This window comes from Magnolia sinica, chromosome 9 (assembly GCF_029962835.1).
Source record: "Magnolia sinica isolate HGM2019 chromosome 9, MsV1, whole genome shotgun sequence".
Classification (NCBI taxonomy): Eukaryota; Viridiplantae; Streptophyta; class Magnoliopsida; order Magnoliales; family Magnoliaceae; genus Magnolia; species Magnolia sinica.
In genome coordinates, this window is record NC_080581.1 from 84,920,172 (window position 1) to 84,938,559 (window position 18,388).

The 18,388-nt window shown below is 44.0% G+C and overlaps 1 long non-coding RNA gene across 2 annotated transcripts; it reads right to left on the minus strand.

Annotated features, from left to right (window-relative positions):
• Positions 1-501: 501 nt before the first annotated feature.
• LOC131256514 (uncharacterized) lies at positions 502-1,577 on the minus strand. Of its 2 annotated transcripts, XR_009176859.1 has the most exons (4): positions 1,459-1,577; positions 1,088-1,283; positions 837-973; positions 502-743 (listed from the first exon to the last, which is right to left on the minus strand). It is a non-coding gene; the product is annotated as an uncharacterized LOC131256514 (long non-coding RNA). The 2 variants fall into 2 exon arrangements; XR_009176858.1 differs by having other exon boundaries at positions 1,088-1,571.
• Positions 1,578-18,388: the final 16,811 nt, after the last annotated feature.

Here is an 18,388-nt window from a genome sequence, read left to right on the forward strand (position 1 = left end):
CGCCCTCCCAAATATAGACGTTGAAGATGCAGCGGAGGATGTGATAAAGAATGCAGGTCGAGAACCTCCTCCTCATCCATTGATCTCACTTCAAAGGAGTGAAGGTGAATCATCTTCTCTCAAATGGAAGTGCAGGCTAAATCATTCCCATCTTCCACTTCAGCTTGATAATGCCTAACCTCCCCAGTTGGGTGAGATTCCCCAGCTCTAATGATGCCGCTCTTCGCCTCTATATGTGCCAACTTCTGTAGGGATCTCATGCCCTGACCCAGCAGGCACCTTAATTCCATCTTTAGGATTAAATGGTTGGATAATAGGAGTGCTGGACAGAGAGACAGACATGCATCAACACTTGACACAGCTTAATTTCAAAAGAAGTGCCATGTCTTTGTTACATAGGTTTGGATGCATCCCTTGTTCTTTACATAAGTTTGGAACTTTGGATGCATCCCTTGTTCTTTCTCCACATATCCTTTTGAATTTATTAAAATGACAAATTTATTAAAATCATAGGAAATACAAGCTTTTCCATAATTTCAATTTCTGTACCACAAACATTAGTCTTTTAAGAGAAATACAAGCTAAGTATGCAAAAATATGGTAAAGCATAATGCATGAAGCTTTTATCAAATTATGGAAAAATGGTAATTAATAATCTAAGAGTAATTAACCATCATTCGAGCCTTAAATGACTTTGCCATACCTTCCACTGCTTTCACACCTCCAGAAACAACATAGTTACCCTACCATTATGGAATGAATTTAATGTCAAATATTGAGAAATAAAGAAAGGCTTCCTGAATTGGATAAAAGAAAATACTCAATGACAATCTTACTGGACAGAGGAAGTTTGCAATTTGATCTTTATTTTTCTCATCTACTTCTTCATTAGGTGCATCACATAGCAGCTGGACCTTTTCTGAATCTAGTTCTATGACACCAACCAAGTACTGTTAGCAGCATCTGCAACTTCCTGAAGAAATTGAAGAAGTATAATTGACTAGCAAAATGTCTTGAATCTATCAATACCAGGTTTTGCAAAGAGAAACTATTGATCATCTACCTAAGGAATGGAAAGAGAAACTACCCAGTGAGCCAGTTTAGATGCCCCCCTACATGGCTTCTCCTCTGACCTTGACCAGCCAGAGTCCATCCTCGAAACCTGTAATGCAGAACATCTAATCCAAGATATCCAAAACCCATTTGACTCTCACATCATTTCCACACACAAGTAGAACAGATCCAGTCATTACCAAGTCAGAACCGATACCGAGCATTAAAACCTGAAATTGTGTTAATAATCCCATTACCAGGAGCAGTTTAGAGAGAGAAATGACTTTTGTTTTATTAGTAAGAAATGACAAAAATAGATATGCAAAATTGCAACCCCTAGAGTTCAGGCATGCACATTCTTTCTTATGGCAAATCCTGAGCAAGAAACACACAGCTAGGTTATACCTCGCTCATTGCATCTGCAACATAAAATTTTATGAGATCTTCATAAAGATTGGATGATCTCTGAATTTCAGCCGCATCAGCCCAATACTCTAGGACCAGAAGTGCATTTTCACAACACCTGCAGTAGCATAGAAATTAAAATTAAAAAAGAGGAAGGCTCTAAGAACTGTGGAGAGGTTACTGCCACTAGAAGAAAATTTTTAAGGATATTCAGGTACTACCAAGTGCGCTTGCATTGGTTGGACAGCTATCATGAATAAAATTCTTATTGGCAACCTTCTCAGCGGTGGCTTCTGTTTCGAGTACAGGTATCATGTTGTGTTGTAGAAGAGACCACATATCATTTATTCCTCAGCCCACTGGATTGATTTAGCATTCTTTCATTGAGTATCATGGTATCTAAGATATGTTGACAATCTGATCTAGCTGGCCTTTTCAGTTAAACCTTAAATGACAAAATTTGTAGACGCTGTCTGCAGCAATTTTATGGGAATACTGAAAGTAAGGAATAACAATTCTTCTAAAAACAGAGTGAAAATATTGGCATTGGCATGGTGAGCCAGCAGACGAAGGACCTCTAATTGCATTGGCATACAAGTAACTCAGATTAATATATCCAACTTGTCAGCACCAACTTAGATGCATCATAATCCAAAAATTACCTTGATTTGATTACCTAACTAACCAATTGTGGACAAGTATCAGATGGTTAAAATTGAAAAATAAAAATAAAAAAATCCAACAGTTCAACAAATAAGTTTCCACAAATCAAGGTTAAGATTGTTGAACCAATCTGATTTTCAAATTATATCCTCTATCTACAGTGGACCCCACAATTTGAATGGCATAATGAGAAAATGCACGTCACATTTACAGATCTGTATCTAAGTGTCTGTGTATCATGCATCAAACTCTACCAAAGTATGAAGCCCACTGTAGAAGTTTCAAACATCAGAACACTGATCCCGCGGTGCCCATGAGGGCCATAAGAGTGATGAGCCCTCACTGCATCATAAGAGCTAAAATATTCAAGAAGCTCTTGATTTCCCATGCCTAGACACTGCAATTTGTGTCCAAACATAAAATAATGTGCCCGGTTCAGGTAAAACAATATTAAGCCGCAATTTACAAGATGATCTTGAAATGCTTGAAGCATCTCTACTGGCATTTTCTGTTCTCCAAGCCCAACTTCCCAAATCTGAAAGAGAGATGTCAGAACTCTTCCATTTGGAAAATAGAGTCTAATTCAGTTGGAATTCAGATCATCATTATAAAATAAAATAAAAATAGGGATGTGCCTGATTGTTTGTGTAGACAAGGGCTTGCATCTTGAACATGCAGGCCATGTTGGCACATATGCATGGCGGTTGCGTATAAGAATTTGATCAAAATAAAATCCATCCTTATTCCTATCTTCCCTCAACACAATCAAAATCAGAAACTAAAGCAACCCAGATCAAGAAATTCAATCCTCATCATTGAAGTTAACCACCAATACAAATTCCTTCCAATTGAATAAAAACACATCAAAAAAGAAAAGCCCAAGTAAATATCATTTGATATAAACACTAAAAATCACTATTTAAACACACCCTTTTCCTTGTACTTGCAGTAACACAACAATACACTAGCATAACAGTATTTAATCGCCATGAAAGCTTCTCTACTGCATACATGGCCTACATCTCACACGGCTAATATGGACAACTCAATCACATAGCCAAGCACCTAATTAGTATGTTTTTGGTCTAATTGAGGATACAACTAGAAGAATTATAATCTGATGTCGAGGTGTGATCTAGCAGAATCAGAAATGTAGCAGGTAACTCATTACTATAGAGTGTTTAGAAGAAGCATTCAAAACAGGATGATGGAGATCCAACCATAAACTATGAATGAAGCCTATTAGATTGTGATGCACATGCAGGAGAACCACATTTGGATGAAAACTGATTCCTCTAATGCCTGAGAGTCCCAGGTCTTATGAATTGTTTGAAGGAGAGGTTCACCCACTCCACGACAAAAAGCAAGTATTTGCATTTAATTCGTTTGGATACCACTAAATAAGTTACTTTTTCTACTTACAACAGTAGATAAGTGACTTATTTCAGATAAGCATGGCTTGGCCTGTCCAAGGGGTGGCCCTGCTTCAGACCATGCTTGAACCTGTCATGTATGGCCCAATCAGTTCTTGGGTCAGGCCTGGTCTCAGGTTATTTTTGCCTGGCCCCACTTGGTATGTATGTGTTCTATTCAACAAACATTCAAGTCCAATCTGATTAAGGGATGTATTAGGTCAGGCCCTGTTTGGGTATGACCTCAGGGTTTGGGCCTTAGCATCAGACAAGGCCTAGCCCATATGTGGCCATGGCCACCCCTGGCTTGTTTGGCACATGACCTGACTTCAGTATTTAAGGCACTGGTAAGGTGTGGACATATCTATAAAATGTGCCACCCCACATTATCCTAGGGCCCAAAAATCAGCTGAGGTGGGTCATAAGGGAGGGAGATTTTTGGGGCAAGACAAAAATCAGGTTGTACTGCATCTCACCTTGTTCCCTGTGTTGTGGCCCACTAGAGTTTTGGATGGAATTGATTTTTTAGCACCGTAATAATTTGAGGGGACGCATCTGATGTACAGGTTGGATGTGATATATACACCACATAGGCCCCACATTACACTTAAGTAATTCCATAATTAGGCCATTAGTGGCTAAGTAGTCAATGGTCCAAGTTCAGTGAAGTGTTATTGCGTGGAATTAAAACAAAAAATGAGCATAGAATGTCCAAAAAAATGCTATCGGAATATTACAATTTAGAAATACAAGGATTAGAACCAATGCTCAAGAACATTCTATCGGTGTGTGGGGTCAGCACTGGACAATCAGGTAAGCTCAATACAATGAAACAAACGAGTTGAGTTTTAATTCAGACATTTTTTTTTTTGTAGGAACAAATTTCATAGGAAGAAACTAGGTGGGGGCAGGGGAAGTTAGGAATCAAGATACAAGGTTAAGAACACTAGTGCCTACTTGAAAAACTAATAAAAAGACTAGTTGAAATGGCATCTACAGATATAAAAACTGTTTCTACCTTGTAGTGTTAGAATAGTGCGGTAATCACATAACAATACCATAACCAACCCCATAACTGCTAAAAGAAAATCACTAACATGGCACAAGAAATCACAGTAAAATAAAATGATGTGTTAACTTTTGAGTTTTGACCAATCCGTGGTAACTTAACCCCTGTACATATTCTCAACAGAGTAAGTCTCCCAACACTGTTTCAGACACTATCTTTCAAAAGAAAAATCAAACACTCCACTAGTATTAGAAAATAAATACTGGCATGGGTTGCTAGAACCAATAATGTGAAGTGCATCTCTTGATTTGTACAGTACTACAGCTTACTCTTACCATATATTAGCAAATAAATACCAGCACAGGTTGCTAGAACTTACAATATGAAGTGCATCTCTTGATTTCCACAGTACTACAGCTTACTCGTACCTTTCTCTATTGGCTTAGAAAATGGGCCAACAAATAAAATCTTGATTTGGGAGTTGAAGTGCATAGCACAACTTCCCAAAGCACCAATGACTCAAAGTTTTCCATCAAACTTAACTTCTCTCTTTGAGAAAAAGCTACCATAACAAGAACACTCAAGGACCCGTTTGGACACACTGTCACAGCCAGGGTTCGGAGACAATACACTGATTTTGAAGCCTGTTTGGATCCCACCAGCAATTGTCAGTTTGGGACCCACCCAATGATTTAGTAGGCAAATCGACGAGATTTCAGAAACTTATTTGGCTGCAGTACCTTCCCACAGTCAGCAGTCAACAGTCTATCCAAACCGGCCCCAATGGAGTTCCATGAAGTGTGTTCTGGAACACATATACCTTACACATTGCACTTGCTTAAACCTTCATGGTGATTGTTGAGGAAAATAATATGACAAGTCCGAAGACTCGATTATTTTATGGACTAACTCTACTAAAACCGACTAAAAGATCTGAGCCAATAGTTCGGGTCAAGCAAGATAAAGTCAAAGGAGAGACTTGTTCGGATTTGTCGGAAATGAATCCCGATCGAAATTGAGAGTCGAGAGCCTTAGGCGAGTATAGGGCACATCAAGTTGACTCTGTTAACGAGGCAGCAATGTCTAAAGAGACCTATTAAAGGTCCCAAATTAGAAAGCCACCTGACCGATTATAAAAACAACCCATGTATGGTTGGTTGCAGTATCGGTTATCGGATAGAAGGAAAACATCGGTCCTGAACCGACCTAGTTTTGTCCGATAGTAGGCAAAAAGTCTCCTATGTAAGCCAACTGAGATTACAAATCTATTGAGGCCGAGTCAAGCAAAGGAGAGACGGTGTAATCTTAAACACCGTCCCAAGAATCTTGTAAAAGGATCCCCGGTCCCGAAAATCTTGGGATCGAGAAGTATCCATAAACAAAACACCATATAAATCAAATCTCCAAAATATCGGGAAAGAATCCCGATATGGCGGGATCCTCCTTCTCTTATAAATAGGAGAGAGTCCAAGGATGAAAGGTACACAAAAAACTCTCTCCCAAACTCCCTCAATACAATACGACCCAGATTCCTGGCCTGACTTTGGCATCGGAGGGTCCCCTGCTCTAGCTAGGGTCTCCTTTGTCTTCTTCCTGTGCAGGCACTCGTTGGCCAAAAGGAGGGACAACTAGATTTTTGCATCAACAGTTTGGCGCCGTCTGTGGGAAATGATACAAAAAGTCATTTCCTACACTCTATCCAGAGGTTGAAAAACGTGCTTTCATGGTGATCACTAGAAGAACGGTCCCGGAAGATCCGAATGAGGCTGCCACGGTTGAGCCATCGGATGTAAACGCTGTTCGAGGGACTCAAGGTCAGAATTCCACTGCTCGACCAGCGACCACTGTTGGGACGAGGAACACTCAGCGGAACCGAGGTAATGGGCGACTGGATAAAGAAGTACATGAACTCAGATCCGACATTAACGTCATAAAATAGCTGTTGGAACAAATACACCGGCAGCAAGTTTCGTCGGGTATTCAGACGACTAACGCCCCGCAGCAAGTTGTTGATCCTGAGCCTGATGTCCCACAACCAACAATCCCCTAAAAAAGTCAGCCCCAAGGTCCATCCGAGCCAGCCCCCACTCATTCCACTACTGCCGTTCTGCCTCCCACTGACCTCTGACATGAAATCGATCGGCGAAGGCGAAGTCGGCCTCCGATCGAGCGAATGGCCGAAAGTAACGAACCTTGGAAAGCCGACTTTCAAGATTTCAGGAGGGAGGTGTGGGAGGAGATCGAAGACGTGAAGCAGGGTCAGGATTTGTGTTAGAATCGACCCAAAACAAAAGCGTCCCCGTTTGTGGAGGAAGTAATGCAGGCTTGACTACCGGAACGTTTCCATCTTCCATAAATTACGCCTTTCACGGGTAAAACCGACCCAACTGAGCACATCGAATGCTTCTGAACGTACATGGAACTACATGATGCCTCGGACGCTGTGATGTGCCGGGCCTTCTCCCTCACCTTAGCCGACGTAGCCTGACTTTGGTTCAAATAACTGAAACCAAAGTCCATCCGTCCCTTCAGCTGTCTGAAGAATGGGAGACATTTATCTGTGGCTCTACACAGGAACGATTAAATGCTGCTACCCATCCAGTCAGTCATTGTATATTTTTAATCATTTTTGGAGACTCCACGTTAAGCAGGGCTTTTATCTTTTTCGGGTTAGCTTCGACAATATGCTGACGTCTTTGCTTGGAGCTATGAAGATATGCAAGGAATCGACCCATCAGTGATTACCCACCGACTCAATATTGATTTGACCTACCGACTAATTCGACAGAAGCGACAACAATGGTTGATTTCTTGATAGTCGACCAATCGTCCGTGTACAACATTATACTCAATCGACCCTCTCTGAGTATCCTCCATGCCGTCGTATCTACGTACCACCTCTCCATGAAATTCCCGACTAAGTCGGGAGTAGGAGTCGTTAAAGGAAATCAGCAGGACGCAAGATGTTGCTACATGACAGCTGTAAAAATACCCATCGAGAAAGCTCCAGCCGAAGTATCAATGATCGAGTTGCTAGACCCCCGGGAAGAGACGCATGAACAAGGGCAGCCAGTTGAAGATCTTGTCTCGGTGCCCTTGGTCGAGACAGATGAGTCCAAAACAGTGTAAGTTGGCTCGTCTCTGCGACCACCCTTGAGAGATAATTTGATAGCCCTGCTCCGACGATATGCTGACGTATTTGCTTGGAGCTATGAAGATATGCAAGGAATCGACCCGTCAGTGATCACCCACCGACTCAATATCGATCCGACCTACCGACCAATCCGACAGAAGCGACGACCTATCGGCCCCGAAAGGTACGTTGTCCTAGAAGAAGAGGTTAGCAAGCTCCTCAAGGCAAAATTCATAGAAGAGATATACTATCCAGAATGGGTAGTAAATATCGTACTAGTGAAGAAAGCTAACGGGAAGTGGCGAGTCTGTATCTACTATACCGACCTAAATAAAGCCTGCCCGAAGGATAACTTTCCTCTTCCAAGGATAGACCAGTTGATAGATAGTACCGCGGGGCATGAACTTCTTAGCTTTATGGATGCATATTCAGGGTATAATTAAATTGTAATGCATCAGTCCGATAAATCTAAAACAACCTTTGTCACTGACAAAGGCCTTTATTGTTACTATGTGATGTCGTTCGGTTTGAAAAATGCTGGTGCGACTTATCAGAGATTGGTGAACAAAATCTTTGCTCGGCTGATCGGCCGAACAATGGAAGTGTACATTGACAACATGCTCGTTAAAAGTGTACACGCGACCAACCACATAGCCGACCTAGAAGAAATGTTTCTCATCCTACGTAAGTTCCGAATGAAACTGAACCCGAGCAAGTGCGCCTTTGGCGTAAGCTCGGAAAAGTTCCTCGATTTCTTGGTCATTCAACGAGGGATAGAAGCTAACTAGAAAAAGATAAAAACCATATTTGACATGGAGTCTCCAAAAATAATTAAAGATATACAAAGACTGACTGGACGGGTAGCAGCACTTAATTATTTCATGTCCAGAGCCACGGATAAATGTCTCCCGTTCTTCAGACAGTTGAAGGGACGACAAACGTCGAATTGGACGGAAGAGTGCGAAGCAGTGTTTCAGCAGTTAAAGTCTTATCTCGGATCCCCCCCAATCTTATCGAAACCCGAGTTAGGAGAAGCTCTGTTGTTGTACTTAGCGGTGTCTAAGGCAGCAGTTAGCTCGGCCCTGATACGTGAGCACAAAGGAAAGCAGCTGCCAGTTTACTACATCAGTAAAGCACTATTATCGGCGGAGATGAGATACCCACTCTTGAACAAGGTGGCCTTAGTTCTAGTAGTCTCCTCCCGTCAACTTCGACCATATTTTCAAGCCCATACCATCGTCGTAATGACCGATCTCCCACTGCGTTAGATTCTACATAAACCGGATGCATCCGGCTGACTTACGAAATGGGCGATCGAACTCAGCAAATTCGACATTCAATATAAGCCGAGAGTAGCAATCAAAAGGCAAGTTGTGGCCGACTTCATTATTAAAGTAACACCATAGGCCAACCCGATGAATGAGCATACTGCTGAGCCCATTGAAGAATTAACTACTGCTTCTCCCGTATCATCGCCCGACCCAATACCCTGGAAGCTGCATGTCGATGGTTCCTCCAACTCTAAGGCAAGCGGGGCAGGAGTAGTTCTGGAAACTCCAGATCAAACCTACATGCAATATGCCTTAAGACTTAGATTTCAAGCGTCGAACAATACAGCAGAATATGAAGCGTTGTTGCTCGGCCTTCGACTCGTGGCCAGCTTGGTGTTAGGCATCTAAATATTTTCAGTGATTCTCAACTGGTTGTTAACCAAGTTACCGGTGCATATCAAACACGGAAAGAACAATTAAAAGCGTATATGGAGAAAGCGAAAGAACTGATCAAAGGCTTTCAATGTTGTATCGTTACTTAGATTCCTCGAACAGAGAATGCCAAAGCTGACCTATTAGCACAACTCGCCTCCGCCGACAAAGACGATATACCTAGGTCTGTTCCGGTCGAGTACATCGCTAAGCCGAGTATCGATGAATCAGTTAGCTCGATCGTGCATACGATCGACTCAGAACCTTCTTAGATTGATCCGATTGTCTGATATCTCAATAAAGGTGAGTTGCCTGAAGACAGCGCCGAGGCCCGACAATTAAAGGTCCGAGCCTCCGTTATACCATACTCAACCGGACGTTATACAAGAAAGGTTATTATACTCCACTGCTGCGATGTCTAAACCCTAGCGAAGCGGACTATGTACTACGAAAAATCCACGAAGGGATCTGCGGAAACCATTCAAGAGGATGGTCACTCGCGCATAAGGTATTGCGTCAGGGATACTACTGGCCGACTATCCAACATGACACTCGTAAGCTCATTCAGAAATGCGACAGATGTTAGAGATTCGCAGTTTTTTCGAGACGACCTCCAGAAGCGCTGACACCTATGACCGGTCCTTGGCCCTTCGCACAATAGGGAATCGACATCATAGGGCCACTCCCAGTGGGAAGAGCCCAGACCAAGTTCGTTGTCGTGGCCGTGGATTACTTCATGAAATGGGTCGAGGCTGAGCCATTGGTAAAAATAACCGAGCAAAAATCATTGATTTCGTGTGGAAGAACATTATCTGTCGGTTTGGAATACCCCAGACCATTGTTACCGACAATGGAAAGCAGTTCGACAATAATAGCTTTCGTGAAATGTGTGGCAACCTTGGGATCAGAAACATATACTCATCGCCCCACCATCTTTAGACGAATGGGCAGGTTGAGGCAGTCAACAAGATCATCAAACACCACCTCTAGACCAAGCTCGATCGAGCTAAGGGAGCGTGGGCTAAAGAATTTTTAAAAATATTGTGGGTATATCGAACTACAGCATGAACTGCTACGGGTGAAACTCCTTTCTCCCTTGCTTATGGTTTGGAATTCGTCACTCCGGTCGAGATCGGGTTGCCTTCAGCCCGAGTCAGTTCGTTTAACGAAGAGGATAATGAACAACTCCTAGCACTCGGACTCGATCTTGTGGACGAACGAAGAGAATGAGTGTTCACTCCCCAAGTGCAGGGTTGCGATGTAGTAATAAACTCGGTGAGACCGAGGTCGAATCCCAAGGGACTGATACCTGTACGTAATTTGAAACTAACAAGAGCTAGAACTAGAATGAGATGAAATCTAAATCAAGTGTAATTTGATGAATAATTATGAAATAAATTAATTAAAAACTAATAAAAATAAAGGTGAGAGCTAGGGTGCCAAGGATCCACTTTTAGCAATTGGGAAGCTACCTTGCATATTTCAAGGACACAGCTGGAATCAGAGTCTTATCTTATCCAGCTGGTAAGAAGAGATTTGTCAGATCTCTAGACTTCTTATACATCTAATCATCAATAGATAAGATTGGTGAAGATTTGGAAGTGATCCCATCACCTAACCATGCCCAGGAGACAATGGCAAACAACAGCAATTTACTAATCTTACGGCCAATCATAAGAGAATTGTGAAAGTTAGGAAGGGTTCCGTCACCCTACCATGCCCATGGGACGATGGTGAACAACGGGTCTTACTAATTTCACAATCTCAATAATAGAAAACATACTTAAAGCTATCGCAGATCCATTGTAATTTAAGTCACAATAAACCATTAAAAACTAAAAGTATACCTTCATAATCAAACTAAAATCCAAGAGAATCCATAAAACATGAATTAAAGCAAAACAACCATCCTAATCACGCTACAAACTTCACCTCTTATCCCTAGCTAAGAGGCTTAGCCAACCATAGACATGATCAACTAAAGTCTCTTAAAACATCAAAAGAAGGAAAGAAATTAAAGAGGAAAAGGAAAAGGAAAACTCCATGCTGATGGCCGTCCACCCTCTCTCTCTCTCTTTCTTCCCACGTCCAAGCTCGGAAGGTGCCTCCACAACTGCCCTAGATCATCTCCCCCCCTCTCTCATATTTACAACCTCCTTTTATAGCTGCTGGAAGGCTGGAGTCGGTGGCAGAGTCGTAGCAGGAAACGGAGTGCAACTTTTCGCAGCCAAGTTTCAGTGTCTCAAAACTCACCACTTTCCTCGCTCAATTTTTAAAGAAACACAATCCTTTAGGACGTTTTTGAGTGCTCTACATGATGGATGGTTCAGATTTACCATATGATGAAAGATGGTGGGCCACAACCGCCTGGAAATCTGAATTTTTGCGGATGTGCGAAAGCTTTCGCACCTCTTCGCTGTCGTGATTGGTGGCCCCACAGAGGTATTTTCAGGAAAATCCACCCCGACCATTGGATTCAGGATGAAATTTCAGTTAAAAATGGGTGGTTTTGAACGTCCATTGATGCGGCCCAGAGAAGAAATCACGCCAAAAATCATTTTGAACATCGTAGGACCGCCTGTTTGTGGCCTCTATATCGCGCACATGTGCACGCATGGGTGTAAAATTTCAGTAAGGTTTTGTAGTATTCGAGGCCGTCTACATGATGAACGGATCAGATTGGTCGGACAGGCCATGGGTGGGGCCCACAAACTTTTGCAAAATGGACTCTCGTCGGATGCGAAATAGGAACGTGGAAGCTTCCGTTATGACGTTGGTGGGGCCCACAAACTTTCGTAAAATGGACTCTCGCCGGATGCAAAATAGGAACGTGGAAGCTTCCGCTATGACGTTAGTGGGGCCCACTTTTCTGCTGTTTTGAGAGATCGACGCTGTCCACTGCATTCTGCTCGAAAAACCATTCGGGTATGAATGTTTTTGAATTGGATTTGGTGTGGCCCACATGATCTTCTATTCCGCCGTCCATCCGGTGTTTGACGGTGGAGATTGCCTGAGTGCATGCATAGGACCAAAAGGGAACCTAGGTGTGGTTAATACCTGTTGAGGGTCAAATATTGCATATTAGACCCCAGTTACTATTTGGATTTACGAACATGATACCGTTTAATAGCCCGCTTTAATCATGTTTATGATGCAGAGTGTATTTACGAGCATGGACTGAAAAGGAAGCTTAAAGCATGGATTTAACGCTCTGATGACACTAAAGGCAAGGGACGGACTCCAAGGGACCAAGATCGACGGAATTAGGCACCAGGGATCCGCGAGAATCGAGGAACTGAAGCTCAATGGCCCGAAAGACATCCAGAATGCAAGATCACAGGGTTCCCACCATTCGTTCAGCTCAAAACTTCATACATGGCCTGAGGACCATAAATTAACTGTACATACCGAATTTCATCCTTTCGATCCCTGTGAAAATGGCCCAACGAACAGATCAGTCCCTTAAACTCTGATTTTGGGCCCACCTGTTATCTGAATGTGCTTCAATTTTGGTCTCAACCCTTTAAATTATATGAAAAATAGGTTGAATGGAGCAGATTTTCTAAATACATCTCAGTGGACCCATGCTTGAAGCACGTGTACACAGTGCCCGTGGTCCTGCTGTGCACCAAATTTCATGACCGACTCAAATCTTCTTCCTGCGCAAAAACACCAGCGGACGGAACGGGTTTTGATTGTGGGCCACCATCATGGTCCATATGATGAATCTGGACTGTCCATTAGAATCCCAAGGTCCATTTTATCATCGCCTAGGTGACGAAATTTAAAGAGGACAACTTGACTGGTTTTCAACCGTTCAAACACGGAACGAACAGCAGAAAGAAAAGTTCTGTAGGCCACATCGAATCCGATCCAAATCTGACCATTTCCAAATGGTTTTTTGAGATAAATCCAATGGACGGACTGGATTTCACCGCTGACATCAAGCATAAGGTCCACCAACGTCACAGCGTAAGAGGCTGCGCAAGCTCTGTTTCGCAAATAGAGATGCGGCCGATCCAAGTGGGCCACCATCGCTGATCAGATGGCTGATCCAGGCCATCCACCTGCTATTTCATTCAAAAACGTCCCAGGGGATGTTTTCTTTTTAAAGGAAAAGATGGAAGATGACCCAGCAACTTCAGCTCAGATTGGTACGTAACTGTGCTGCGTAAAGAACTCTCGCACCGACTTCCGACGCAGCTGCGTAAACTGTTGTCCACCAACTCCAGCAAGGACAGTGCTCCACCGCCCTCTCCTGCTATAAAAGAAAGAGAAGAAAGAGAGCCAGGGGGATCGAAGCTCGGTTTAGGAGGCTTCAACGTGGAACATGAGACAGGGATATAGGAAAGTAGTTTTTGTTTTTTTTTCTCTCTCTTTTCTTTTTATTTTGTTTGTTTTGGATCCAGCCCATTCATGTTGGGCTGAACCTCTTAGCTAGGGCTAAGAGGTGAAGCCTGTAGCGAGATGGGAGATTACTTTATGCTTTTAATGTGAATGCATGAGCTGAATTTGTTTTTAGTTGATTATGAAAGGAATGTTTTTAGTCTTTAATGGTCTGTTGTGACTGAAATTACAATAGGTCTGCAATGGCTTTGAATATTTCCTTTTTCTCTTTTGATGTTATGACTTCAGGAAGCCCTGTTGTTCACCATCGTCTCCTAGGCATGGTAGGATGATGGTACCCTTCCTAACCTTCATAGCATGTTGTTGGTTGGTGATTAGTTGAATTCTGTTGTTAACTTTGTTTCCTGGGCATGGTTTGGTGATGGAATCCATTCTAATTCATATACCTTTCACTTCTTGACGACTATATCAACGGAAGTTTAGTTTAAATTCCATAATTCTTGATGTAGGCATAAGATCTCCCTAATCTCTATAAGTGGATCCTCTGAATTCCTAGTTTCCTTCCTCTGAATTCCTTAATTTCTATATTAATCTATCACCATTATTCATCACTTTATATTGGAGTTAGATTTCATCTTAAGCTAGTTCTATTTCTACCTAGTTTCAGATACGTACAGGTTTCAGTCCCTTGGGATTCGACCTCGGTCTCACCGAGTTTATTACTACATCACAACCCTATACTTGGGGATTAAACAATACCCCCCATCTGTACATAATGAACGGGCTAGATGGAATATTTGGATGAGGGGTGGGCCCCACTACGTGAAACTGGCGAACTGGGTGCGTCCGCTGTTTGAAACAGAGAGGGAGAAGGAGAGACGGGTCAGCCCGTCTTTGACCGGGCTAACCATCCGGTGCGGCTCGCGTGTGCGTGCACTATATGCGTGCACACCCTCATGTGGGGTCCACTGTGATGTTTGTGAGAAATCCGTTCCGTCTATCCTTTTCCGCATCCACTTTAAGGCATTGACAATGAAATTTAAGTATATCCAGATATCAGGCGGGCCCAAAATCAAGATTTTAGGGGTTGATCTGTCCGTTGGGCCACTTTCACAATACTACAATGGCTAAAATTTGATGTGTATAGTTAATTTATGGCCCTTGGACCATGTATGAAGTTTCGAGCTGAACGAATGGTGGGAACCCCATGATCTTGCATTCTGGATGATTTTTGAGCCACTTGAGCTTCAATTTTCTCGATTTTCGCGGATCCCTGGCATGTAATTCCATTAATCTTGGTCCCATGGAGTCCGTACCTTGCCTTGGTGAATTCTGAGCGTTAAATTTATTCCTTTCTCCCTTGCTTATGGCTTGGAAATCGTCACTCCGGTCGAGATCGGATTGCCTTCAGCCCGAGTCAGTTCATTTAACGAAGAGGATAATGAACAACTCCTAGCACTCGGACTCGTGGACGAACGAAGAGAAAGAGCTCGACAACTTATGAGAACTCGGTAGCAGCAGGTTACTCGGTTCTATAACGCCCGAGTCACAGAGTCAAGGTCAGACGTTTTCGAGTGGGAGACATGGTTCTCCGAAAGACGTTCCTCAATACTAAGGAAGTTGGCTCAGGAACACTGAGGCCCAACTGGGAAGGGCCCTATATCGTCTCAGCCACCATTCGACCAGGGACATATCAGTTGGAAGACCTAACCGGATGACTACTATCTCACCTGTGGAATGTCGAGCATTTGAAAACCTATTACCCCTAAAGTTCGCACGGTAAAGCAATGAAAGAGACTCGGAAAAACCATGCATGTAAATTGAGTAAAAAATGAATAAAATGAAACTGATCATATTCATTTATCGGTATGTTACATCGAGTTACATCTTACTTCGACAATACATTGTTAGACTATAAAGGGGCAAAAGAAAGATCGGCCACAACGTGCGAATGTCTTCTTCGGTTAACGCTATTCTCGAGCTTACCCGGAGCCGGTATTAGTACCACAAATGGAGCCGATGATGGTACCAAAAACTGAGTTCCCAGCGGAGCTGGTGTTAGTGCCAAAAATGGAGCCGATGATGGTACCAAAAACCGAGCTTCAGGGCTCTCAAGGGTCATTCGGAATGACCTCTGGAGCCTGAGCCGCTTCAGGCTCGACCCCGGTACCACCCGCAACATCGTCAGGCTCAGCCGCTTCAGTCACCGGATCCTCGGGAGGCCCATCCTCAAATTTCGAGAGGTCAAGGTCGAGAAAAAATTTCTTCACCACTTAGATACAAGCTGGGTACTCGCTCGCGTATAGGCGATCTCTCTCGTCCTCGAACTCCGGAGACTCAAAGAAATCTTTTACGGCCTTCTCTCCCGCCTCTTTCTTGGCCACCTCGAGCGCCGTTTTTGTATCGACCTTCAGCCGGGTTAGCTTATCCTCGAAGGCGTCACGAGCCAGGCGAAGTTGCCGACTCTCATCAGTAGCCCATTTCAGCAGCTGAGCCATCCGAGCACATTCAACTATAACATCTTCAGTCGCCTTCCGAGCCAAGCTCAACTCGCCAGTTAAGCGGCCGACCCTAGTCGAGGCAATCTCAAGTTGAGCTTCTGCCTCTGCTGCCCGTCTCTAAGCCGCTTCGACATCCACCACATTTTTCTGAGCCTTCTTAGCGTTGGTCAGGTCTACGCTGGCTCTTAGTAGGCAAGGAGCGAGCTGCACAATAAAAAACACTACTAAGTCCGATTAAAGCTAAAAGAGACAAAGAGCTAGAGAATAAAATTTGAAACCCCACCTGGAGCAAGACCTTTGTAGCATGGGAGAGTATCCAACTCCCAGGAGCTTCGAAGATGGAAGCGAATTCCCTTTCGCTCCCGGCAGAAACAGCCCAAGGCACCATATCTGCCACGGCACAATGGAAGGAGGATTACTCCTGCGGAGCCGACTCCTCCCTTGAACTCTCCCCTCTCTATTCCTCTCTTCGCCCCGAGACTCGTTCAGCGACCTGTGCTGGCTCGAGAGTCGCTCGGGACTCTATAGGAACATCCTCCGCCCTCTCTTCGGGGTCAGAAAGATCGACGACGGGCGGGATGGCCGAGGTAGTGGCGACTGGGGCAAAAGACTCTGTGACCGAGGGAGCAGTCTTAGACTTCTTCGGGGGCCGAGGATTCGACAGAAGGACTGACCTAGGAGGAGCCTTTAACTTCGACGGCCTCAGGAGGGGTCGAGCTTCAGCCATTTCTGTGTCAGATAAAATGCAGAATCAGAAAAATTCAAGAAGGATGTGCCTAAGTAATTCAAAGATACCTGTCACGGACGAGTCCAGGCCTGAGAGAAAAAGACGCTCCAGCTGTAAGAGGGACTTCCAAGACCTGTCTTCCGGGCTCAACGTCCACAGGTCTCTGATCTGAGCTAATGCATTGGCTGCTAGCTTCGGCTTTCTCTTGAGATATCTGCAGAAGACGTTTAGTTAGACTCAAGAGGAGTTTAACAAAACAAGATGAGGAAAAAGGCGTGCCAAGTCACCTGCTTTAGAGAACACCCGGGGAACGAGGGATTCGAACAGCCCAGGCTCGACAGTTTCCCAGCGAACGCATGCCCAGAACTACCTCTCTCTACAATGCTTGTTAGAGGTAGAAGGGTCGGTTATCAAAGAACCGCCCTTGTTCCGCCAAGCACTCAAAAAATACCAGCCAGGCTACGAAGTATTCGGCCGAATTTGGTATCGATAGAGGAACTCATCCACAGTCAGTGGGGGCTGTTCAACCTCAGCCCATAACACTGCACATCCAAACAAGTTCCTCCACCCATTCGGGACTATCTGCCTAGGAGCAATTCTGAGCCGGGAAAGAAAATCCCGAATAATAGGTTGTAAGGGTAAACGCAAGCCACATTGCATGGCGACTTGAAAAATTGGGACCATCCCAGGAGGGGATGGTCGGGCAATTCATTCGGAAGCGGAAGTTGAAGAATTACTGAGTCAGGGACATGATACCCTATTCGGATCCTATTTAAGTCCATCTCAGTCAAAACTGAGGGAACCGGCCCCTTTTGTTCATCTTCGACCTCCTCACTCTCGGCAGCCTCTCCTTCTTCAGCTGTCGACTCAGCAAATCGAGCCGATCTCCGTAGGGGGACTAACTCAATGGTTCCTCCAAACTCGACCCTCATCGGTCTCCTAGAAAGAGCCGACTCAGAGGTTCATAATTCTTCCTCCTCTTCCTCTTAGTCATCCCCTAGGAAAAAGGGGGTGGGCCTGCCCGGGGCATGTCTCAAGACAAAGGGGCCCTCCGGGGCAGGGCGTTCCGCTGGAGTCCTACTGGACATCCTAGCGGTGAGCTGGAAAGCCTCATTGGCACTCATCGCCATCTCCGCCAGCAAGGAAGGCGATTCCGAAACATTCCAAAAAAAACTTCGTTTCGCCCTCATCACCAGAAATCTCCTCCTGGAGATTTGAATGATGCATAGTCACTGAACGTCGAAAAGAAAAGGAGGAAAGATAAGACTCACCGGAAAAATGATAAGCACATAGTTGAGGAGGAGGGAAGAAAGCAAGGACGGAGAAGAATGGTAACCGCAAACGTAGCTGAGAAAAGAGAAGGGAGAATGGGAGAGGAAAATGAATTGGGCAGATGAAAGTGTGAAAGTTGATCCCGCTCCTCCTTTTATAGCCG